This window comes from Rattus rattus, chromosome 8 (genome assembly GCF_011064425.1).
Source record: "Rattus rattus isolate New Zealand chromosome 8, Rrattus_CSIRO_v1, whole genome shotgun sequence".
Taxonomy (NCBI): Eukaryota; Metazoa; Chordata; class Mammalia; order Rodentia; family Muridae; genus Rattus; species Rattus rattus.
Genome location: NC_046161.1, coordinates 54014574 through 54024461, shown reverse-complemented (window position 1 = coordinate 54024461; position 9888 = coordinate 54014574). Strand labels below are relative to the sequence as shown.

General features: G+C 39.3%; 1 long non-coding RNA gene across 1 annotated transcript; it reads left to right on the top strand.

The window, feature by feature from the left end:
* Positions 1–3787: 3787 nt before the first annotated feature.
* On the top strand, positions 3788–7385 carry LOC116907392. Its single transcript, XR_004388824.1, has 3 exons — positions 3788–3912; positions 5297–5450; positions 7284–7385. It is a non-coding gene; the product is annotated as an uncharacterized LOC116907392 (long non-coding RNA).
* The last annotated feature ends 2503 nt before the right edge of the window (positions 7386–9888 follow it).

Sequence of the window (9888 nt, the reverse complement as noted above, 5' to 3'; positions counted from 1 at the left end):
CTGCCTCTCAAGTGCTGGAATTTAAAGTATGTACCACCCTGCCTTGGTATACCTTATGTTGCTCCACTCACACCACATCAATTCAAAAAATAAATGAATTTCTTTGAATTAGACTTCAGGAAGATGCTAGAGCTACAGTTTGATGGACAATCCAATGGCAAATGCATCATGGAACTGGTCATCAAGTGCAGGTGTCAGTTCTGGCATAGTCACTGTTAGAGAACCAGCATCTAACTACAATGTTAGTTTCTGTCTGGTTGCATTTGTGGACAAAAGATCAGTATGAACCACAGAGGAAGAAGAGTATATAATCTGTCCACCACAGTAGGAGAAAATGAAGGAAATTAGTATCTACAAAAGCATAGGAGTACTGAGGGTGGTGAGGAGCACAGGGAATTTCTGTATGCCTAGCTGAGCAATCCAACTATGTACATCATCACCTGTCTGGTGGTTCCTCAGAAAATTGGATATAATACTGCCTCAGGACTCAGCTATACCACTCCTGGGCATATACCCAAATGATGTTCCATCATATATCAAGGACACATGATCCTCTATGTTCAAAGAAGCCTTATTAATGATAGCCAGATGCTGGGAAGAACCCAGATGCACTTCCACGGAGGAGTGGACATAGAAAATATGGTACATCTACACAATGGAATACTATCCAGCTATTAAAAACAACGACTCCATGAAATTCATAGGCAAATGGATGGAACTAGAAAATATCATCTTGAGTGAGGTAACCCAATCACAAAAATCACTCATGGTATGCACTTACTCATAAGTGGATTTTGGCCAAACAGCTCCATTTTACCAAGATATAATCCACAGACCATATGAAGCTCAAGAATAAGGACTAACATAATGTGGACGCTTTACTTTTTCTTAAAAGGGGGAACAGATATATTCATAGGAGGAGATATAGAGACAATGTTTGTAGTAGAGACTGCAGTAATGGCCATTCCAAGCCTGCCCCACCTGGGGAATCCAGCGCTTATGCATATAGCCACCAAACCCAGACAATGTTGTGAGGCCAAGAAGTGCATGCTGACAGGATCCTGATATAGCTGTCACCCGAGAGGCTCAGTCAGTGCGTGAAATGTACAGAGGCAAATGCTAGCATCAAAACATTGAAATGAGATTAGGGTCCCCATTGGAGGAGTTAGAGAAAGGATTGAAGGAGCTTGCAACCCCATAAAAACAACAGTACCAACCAACCAACCAGAGTTTTTAGGTACTAAACCACTACCCAAATAGTACACGTGCTCAGACCCATGGCTCTAGCTGCATAGGATAGCTGCAGAGGATGGCCTTGTTGGGCACCAATGGGAGGAGAAGTCCTTAGTTCTGCTAATACAGGATCCCCAGTGCTTTTGAATATCAAGGCAGGGAGGCAGAAAGCAAGGGATTTTGGAGAGGGGAACACTGTTATAGGAGTGAGGGGAGGGGGATGGGATAAGGGGCTTATGGATGGGAAATCAGGTAAGGGTTTAACATTTAAAACATAAATAAAAAAATATCCAATAGTTCTCTTCTCTTCCCTGCTCTTCCTCTCTTCCCTGTCCTTTCTCTCTACCCCCACCCCTTCCCTCCACGTGCTCATGGCCGGCCTTTCCTCTCCTCTCCTCTTCTTCTCTCATTAAACCTCTCCACGTGGAAAAAAAAATCCAATAAAAAATATAACACTGACTCTAAGTTAGGTTCTTTACAAAGAAATTCTCTTAGGAAAGACTGGGACGAAGTTCCACTTAGTCCCATACAGCAATCTAAAGAGATTTTGGTCTTCATCCAATCTTTCCTTTAGGCAAAATCTGTCTCTGTCTCTTTCTCTTTCTCTGTCTCTCTCCATCTCTCTCCCTTTCCTCTCTCCCTCTCCTCCTCCCCCTCTCTCTGCATGGGCTTTTGTGTTTGGGTGTGCATAATTCAGATAGACTAAAAATTAGAAATTGTACTTGCATAATGTTTTCCGGAGGGCAGGAAGCTTGGCCAGAGATAAAATCTAATTTCGAGGAAAACATTCAAATTGTTTCCTCTTCCCACCCAAGAGGAATAGAGATAAGCAATCACATATTTTTGGTATTCCTGTTACAGTCTTAGTTTATAGAGAAGCATGCGAAGGTTAGCATGAATCATGTCCTGACGTTTTCTTTTTGCACATTTTAAAATAGAAGGTTTGTGTTCTCACAACATACACGTGTATAAATAGGCTCCTTAAGGGAATGTCTGTATAAACTGTATTTAAAATGAATTAATTGAGGATATTATTTCCTAAAGGTGGAACCATACACCTTTAAACATTGTTCAAACTATAGTTTACTACAATGTTAAATGTTTAGAAAATTTTCATATAAAACAAAGATTTCAGGTGGATTTACAAATGTAAAAATGAGAGAAAAATGTGAGAAACTCAATGTTATATGCCATTTGTTTGGTAAAAATGCAGTTAATTTATCATCTTTCATATCTTTTCCAACTTTTTTTTCTGTTGCTGTGACAAACACCATCACCAAATGCAACTTGAAAGAGGTAAAGGCTTATTTTCACTTACATTTCCAGGCCATGATAATCCTTGAAGGAATTAAGAGCAAGGGCTCAAGAACTGAAACAGAAATCATGGAGGAACACTTCTTCCTGTTTGACTCACTCATTTCTCTCAGATAGATTATTCCTGCCTAAAGTTGATACTGCATATGTAATATTGTGTTCTCCTACATCAACTGGCCAACAAAAACTCACAGTCACAACCATAGACCAATATGATTCAGGCAATTTTTCAATTGAGATTCCCTTTTCTAAGATATGTCAAGTTGTCAATAAAGTCTAGCTAGGGTATCAGATATGTGTTAAGGAAATCTATTATCTCTTAAGACTTTATCCATTCTGCACAAAGCTTACTGGCTCATCAACAGAACAGGAAAACCAGACCCTTAATGAAGGACTGTTTTTCTTTCTCACACTTTCCCCAAATATCTTTAATTTTCCTTTTTTCCTATTCTCTATTAGGAGAATAACTCTGGAAGACAAACGTAAATCTGCTATTTGTTTTACAACTGATTTATTTAACTATGAAAGTTATATGTAGGTATATATTCCATTTCCATGAACACAGAATTTTAACAGTTTGATGAATCAGGTTGAAACAAGTAGTTTTCTTCTGCATAGAAATTCAGAGTGCACAGCATGCTTCCGGTGTATTGGCCATCAGATCACAGGATTGAATCTCACAGCCATGAGTACCAATTTAAAAGTTTTTGTTTCAAGTGGAGCAAAAGCTAAAACTTTGAGTACCTAGATGCAGTGACTAAACACAGAAAGATATACTGATTATCAGTTTTTTGGTTTTGGGTTGTTGCTTTGGTTTTTGTTATTAAAAAGAGAATAACATATTTCAGTTCAGTCTTCTAAAAGGGGAGAGCAGAGTTGCTTGGATACTGGGAGTATCAGGTCTTATCTAGAGTTTCAAAAGTCACCAGTGCTCAAGATACACCTTAACATACTTCTGCACACACAAAAAAAATTACCTGAAGACAATTTTCCTTCTGGCCAGTAGATTGTACTGCAGGTTCCTGAAAAGACCTGGAAGCACCAAAGAGAAGATTAACTCTGACTCAGTTTTCCTTGCATTCAAGTTTTCCCTAAATGGAAGCTTTACAGACGATAATTTTAGCACCATAAAGTTAGTAAAAATCTGTGCTCCCCTCTGGCTATATGCTCAGTCCATTTCCTGGTATCCCATTGGCTGCTCATCCTAACCTAGGCTACAATATAAACCTGCCTTCCTGATATGGGTCCTGTGCACTCTGTCTTCTCCTCTGCTGATTTCTAGTTTGAAGATCAATCTCACTGCAATGGGAAAGCACATCTTGCTGCTCCTATTGGGCCTGTGTTTGCTGGTGAACTCCCTCCAAGGTAAGATCCCGGCAGATGGTAGTGGTTGGCAATGTTGGGCAGACACACTGATATTACAGATTAGGGGATGTGAGGAGCATGAAATAGGATAACATTAGAACTGACCCTGCTTCATTCTGATATCTATATCCACTTCTTCCCCTTGCTTCATCTGTGCACACTCAAAGATACTTTCCTGTCCTTGTCTTCATACTTTCTCCTGCTCCATGTCATAATGACTCTCTCCTTTCCACCACTCTTCATGTCTGTTCTCTTGAGTGCTTAAGAATCTTCAGTTCTCCAAGTTTACATGCAAATTGGCTTATATTTAAATTGTAAGTGGGAAAGGAAAGTCATCACCTGGATGAAAACAATGAAAAAATTGATTCATTCAATCCAGTATGATAGAATACTAACTTTAAACATGGATTCCTGTGAGAATTTCCTGTATCAGAGATGCTTCCCTTTGTTGCTTGTGCCAATGAATACAATTCTGTCTGGTAATGTCAGATTCTTGTCCCTTTCTGCCATCTCTCTTTTAGATGCCTCAGAATCATAATGCTGTATGGTACATTAGGGGCCCTGCATCAGAATTTTTATTTTTCATTCTGATAACTTGGCCTATTCTCATGGTATGAGGGTGCATCTATTTTCCAACATTTCCTTTTTGTAGTCCTGTGGTCATGAACCTTCCTGAATGTGTTATCACAGCATATGGCCTGCTCTTTTCCTGGCTATTGCTTATTTATTTACCAGAGCCATAAGCTCAGCTCCCATTGGTGCTTGAGACTGGATCCTGAATGAGACCCTTACATTGGCTTTTGTCTTTTCAGCTTTGACATGTGTCACGTGTGAAAGGTTCAATTCTCAGGGGATTTGTGAGAGAGGAGAAGGATGCTGTCAGGCTAAACCTGGTCAGAAGTGTGCCTCACTTGTAACCTATAGAGGTATGTAAGGTCTGGGAACTCTAAAAGTCATCTCGTTTGCCCTACAGTGATGAACCCATCTCTGGGATGCTGATGGCAAATGTAGAAATTGAAGGAAGATGTCTTTGCCTGAGAGTAGGAGGGAAAGGCCTTTTGCTTCTGATAATGGCTGCCACTGACTGATAGTCAAACCAACAAACAAATGATGAAAAAAATGTTTTGCAAGGTGTCTGGGTGATCCTCAGGAAAATTCTGTGTGAATATAGTCTAGTATCATAGGGATTGGATTTTAAATTCCATTCAGCCCTTTTGAAAATGAAGTCCCACCTGTGGGTTAAGTTAACAGTTAAGGGATGGTGTCCCAGCATAACCTCAGTTATGCTTATGTTTCTGATGTACTTTTCATCTGACTCCTTACTGACTCACCAACTCTTTCCACTGATATGTGCATTTTGCCTCTTGACTTTTTTCTTCTACAGATGGTAAATTTCTGCTTGGAAGCCAGAGATGTGCTGATGTTTGCTTTAAAGGGACTGTTGAGAATGGAGGTCTGACTGCAAAAATGAAGTGCTGCTCAAAGTCTTTCTGTAATACAGTAAATATATGATGCTTAATTGTACTGTTGGATTTTAGGTGAGTCCCTACTCCTTCCCTGTGCTCCTGTAACCTTGTAACTCTGGGCAGTCAGTTGCTAGCACTGCGCAAATCTAACAAGTGTATCCACTTCCCATTAGCTATTGATGTTTCAACAGTTCATCAGGCTAGAGAGATGTTTCCTGCTTCCCTGGCACTTCCTCATTCTCACATCATGGTTTCCTTCCTTGTTCCTCTATGTCCCTCCAATACAATAGATGTATGGCACAAGTTCCTTCTTCTACTCTTTCTACACTTATTCAACAAACACATTCTGACTGTAGAACACAGCACTGGTCACTGAGCACTGATTTTTGAAGAGTATTGAGTATAACAGTACAGTCCTGACACCCACCCTCTATGAAGGTTCTGTTTCTGACAGGATGGCCAGATAACTATAACTTCCCCGTCTTCAATCTAATCCATACTTAGGAGTATATGTTAGGAAGTGTTTCACTCCTGTGGCCTTAACAAAATGATGTTTGGGAGAAAGGATTTATTAAGTTTATGATTTGATATAGTTTCTACCTTATAATGTTAGGCTGTATTGGAACTGAGATATTCAACTCTTGGCCTTCAGGTAGCAGAGTACAATAAGAAGGAACCAGGACAAGATTCAATCACTCTGGGTTTATCCTAGGTGGCTTATTTCCACCAAGCAAGATATCTATTTATCTATCAATCAACAATCTATTCAATTTTCAAATGTATTATTATATTACATCAACAGGTTAGGTCAGAGATATCTATCGCATCTCTGGAAATAGTCTCAATGGCACAGACAGATTTGAATGTGATGGATCAGACATTCTCTGTTTCATTTAGTGACTAAAATCAGATATCACAGGCTAAGAATACTCCTTTTCCAGTGTTCATTTCCACAGTGTGGTCACATGCACATGTACTGCTTTATCCTTAAGGAAATTTCTACTTTTTAGCTTTATTTCTAGTAATTCCACAGATTTTGAAGTTGGTTCTATTTCAAATTTTTTACTTTTATATTTGTACCAGTACATTTACATTTTTGGACACCCTAAAAAGTGCAGACAATACTGTAAACAAATGAAATTCCTAGGAATCCCACGTCACTCTGCAAAGACATAGCTTTGTAGGATGTCATTACAGGTGAAGGCAGGTACAAGATAGAACAAGGCCTATCATTGGACTAGAAGGAAAGATGGGTGGGAGAAAAGTTTTAGAGAGAGAGGAAGAGACTGGTTCGAGGAAAGAGAAGAAGCAGCAAAGCAAACATGGTGGCTGATGTTAAGATTCCTCTCTGCACATTTACAGGGTGTTATGAAAATTCTTAAGGGATGGATGTGTACAGGGCTTTGTGTGTCTTGGTGGGCAATTATATCTTATCAATTTCATCAGAGGTATTTATGTTGTGTTCTTTCATGTGGTGATCTAACTTCAAGAGAGTATGTGGTGACTGGTGAAACTAGGCTGCCACAGAATTGGGATATGTATTTTGGGCATGGTGGCAACCTGCCTTGGGAACTAGATGGGTAGAGAGATTGCTGCCAGTCTCAGAGAGAAGTCATCAGAGAAGTCAGTGATATGGGATAGAGCAAAGCATGTGAGAGGCTTTGCTGACTGAGATGAAGATATCTACCAGACATCTTGGGGTGCTGTGGTGCAGGATCTAGTGCAGGATAAAAGACAGCATCATTTTTATAATTTTACACCAACATTGCTTGCTTACACAATTAAGTACATAGTATATATTTGTAAATTTTAAATTTTTGAATAGATCATAATAATTTTTGTATGTTGTAAATTTCAAAGTCATATTTACAAATAGTGACATCATTATAACTTTCTTTTTTTCAGTGTTCTTTATTGAGTCTTGACCCTGGATCATGCCAGAAAGAACTGCCTACTGACCATGTCTGGAGCCCTCATGGTGCATCCTACATCATGTTTTCTGACTACATGTATATCATCATATGTTCTTGAATGCTCCAATTAAATTTTAATTGGATCTATATACTGTTTAAATTATCTTTTGAACTTTATTTATTTACATCCAAACTATTGCCATTCCTCCTTGTCATCCATCCCAGGGTTCTTTATACCCTATCCACACTCTTCTGTACTTCAGAGAAAATATTCCCCAATCCATGGTATCCCTTTCTCTGGGACATCAAGTCTCCACATGATTAGGTCCATCCTCTTGAACTGAGGCCAGGCAAGAGAGTAGTTCCTCTGTTACATATATTCTAGGAGCCTCAAAATAGCCCATGTATGGTCTTTGGTCAGTCGTATAGACTCTAAGAATACCCTGGAGCCCAGATTAGTTGACACTGTTGCTCTTCCTATTGGGGTTGCCATCCCCTATGGCCCCTTCAATCTTTCCCTAATTCTTCCATAAGGGTTACTGACCTCAGATCATTGGTTGGCAGTAAGTTTCTGCATCTGTCTTAGTTAGGTAAATGTACAACTTATCAGAGGATAGCCATGCTAGGCTCCTAAATCGCATGTTGGACCAGTCACAGACTAGCCATTCCTTCTCTTGGGTCCATTTCTTTCCCTACATTTCTCATTGTTAGGAACAATTCTGGGCCAAAAAATTGAAGGTGGGTTGGTGTTCCCATCCCTTTACTGAGAGTCCTCAAACTATTGGAGGTAGACTCTTCTGTATGGACTCTCCATCTCCTTATGTTGGTTATTTAGGCTAAGGTCACCCACGTTGATTCCTGGATGCATTTCACGTCCCAGGTCTCTGGAACATTTTAGAGGTTCTTCCCACTCACCATCCCTACCCATGGCAGCTATATATTTCCATTCATTCTCTTGACCCTCTGGGTTTCTCTGCTCTCTCTCCAATATATAATCATGTGCTCCCCTTCCACTCAGGTAGTTTTCTCCATCTACCTCCCATGACTATTTTGTTTCCTTTTCCAAGTGTGATTGAAGCACCCTCACTTGGGCCTTTCTTCTTGATAAACTTTTTTCAGTCTCTGCGTTCTATGATGGGTATCCTGCACTTTTTGGCTAATATCCACTTATTAGTGTGTACATACCATGCCTGTCCATTTGGACTTGGGATACCTCACTCAGGATGATATCTTCTAGATTTATCCCTTTGCCTGAAAATTCATGATGTCTTCATTTTTAATAGCTGAATGGTATTCCATGGTGTAAATGAACCATATTATCTGTATCCATCTTTGTTTGGGGTACAACTGGGTTGTTTCCAGTTACTGGCTACTATGAATAAGGCTGTCATGAACATAGCTGAACATATATTTTTGTGGTATGGTGGAGCATCGTTTGGTTATATGCCCAGGAGTGGTATAACTGGATTTTGAGATAGTACTATTTCAAATTTTCTCAGGGAAGGCCAGATTAATTTTCAGAGTGGTTGTACCAATTCACAATTCCACCAGCAGTGGAAGAGTATCCCACTTTCTTCATATCCTCACCAGCATATACTGTCACCGGTGCTTTTGATCTTTCCCATTTCGATTGGTGTAAAATCGGATTTCAGGGTTGCTTTGATTTGTAGTTCACAGATGACCAAGGATGATGTTGAACATTTCTTTAAGTGCTTCTCAGCTGCTTGAAAATTCAATTTAAAAATTTTCACATTTATTTAGTATGTGGATGGGTGTGAGCCTGTATGTTTGTGTTCATATTATTCACATGCAATGACAGATGTATAGCGTTTCTAAACAATTTGTGAGCTCCATGATCTCTTTGTACCACTTTGGATCTGAAACTTGAACTTTGTATTCTGGCTTGCCATTCAAGCCCTTATATGCTGAGTCATTTCAGCTTTCAAATTTTAAAATCAGATAATTAGATGGCTGGTGGGTTGCTTAGTAGTTAAAACTTTGGGATATCAAGCCTAATGATGGAAGTTACATTCCTAGCACCCAGATTATAGAAGACGAGGACATATTTCTACACATTTACATCTTTTGTCCCCAAAAATGTCCATTGCAATGTGGACACACACACACACACACACACACACACACACACACACACACTATAAGAAAAAATCAGTTAATGTTTGTATTATTTACATGCATGGACTTTTTTTTTTACATTCTACAATTTAACAAATGTAAGATTCTGAGATTTGCATTACTTCCAGAAGTACCAGATTCCTTTGCTATCAGGAAAACATATCCTCATTGTCAAGCTTTCCCAAACGTTGACATTTCCTTGTTTCCATGTTATAGAGTTCAATTTTTTATTTTTGTTGTTGCTTTTTAAATAGCCTACCCAGGTTTTTTAATACAGTTTATTAGAAGTGACACCAACACAGGGAAGCAGATGTTGTTGAGGTGTTACAGGTTTACAATGGTAAGCCTAGCACTTGGTAGATGGAGGCTGCTGAATAAGGAATTCTAGACAAGTCTCAGCTGAAATATATGAGACCCTATCTTGTGTGTGTGTGTGTGTGTGTGTGTGCGTGTGTGTGTGT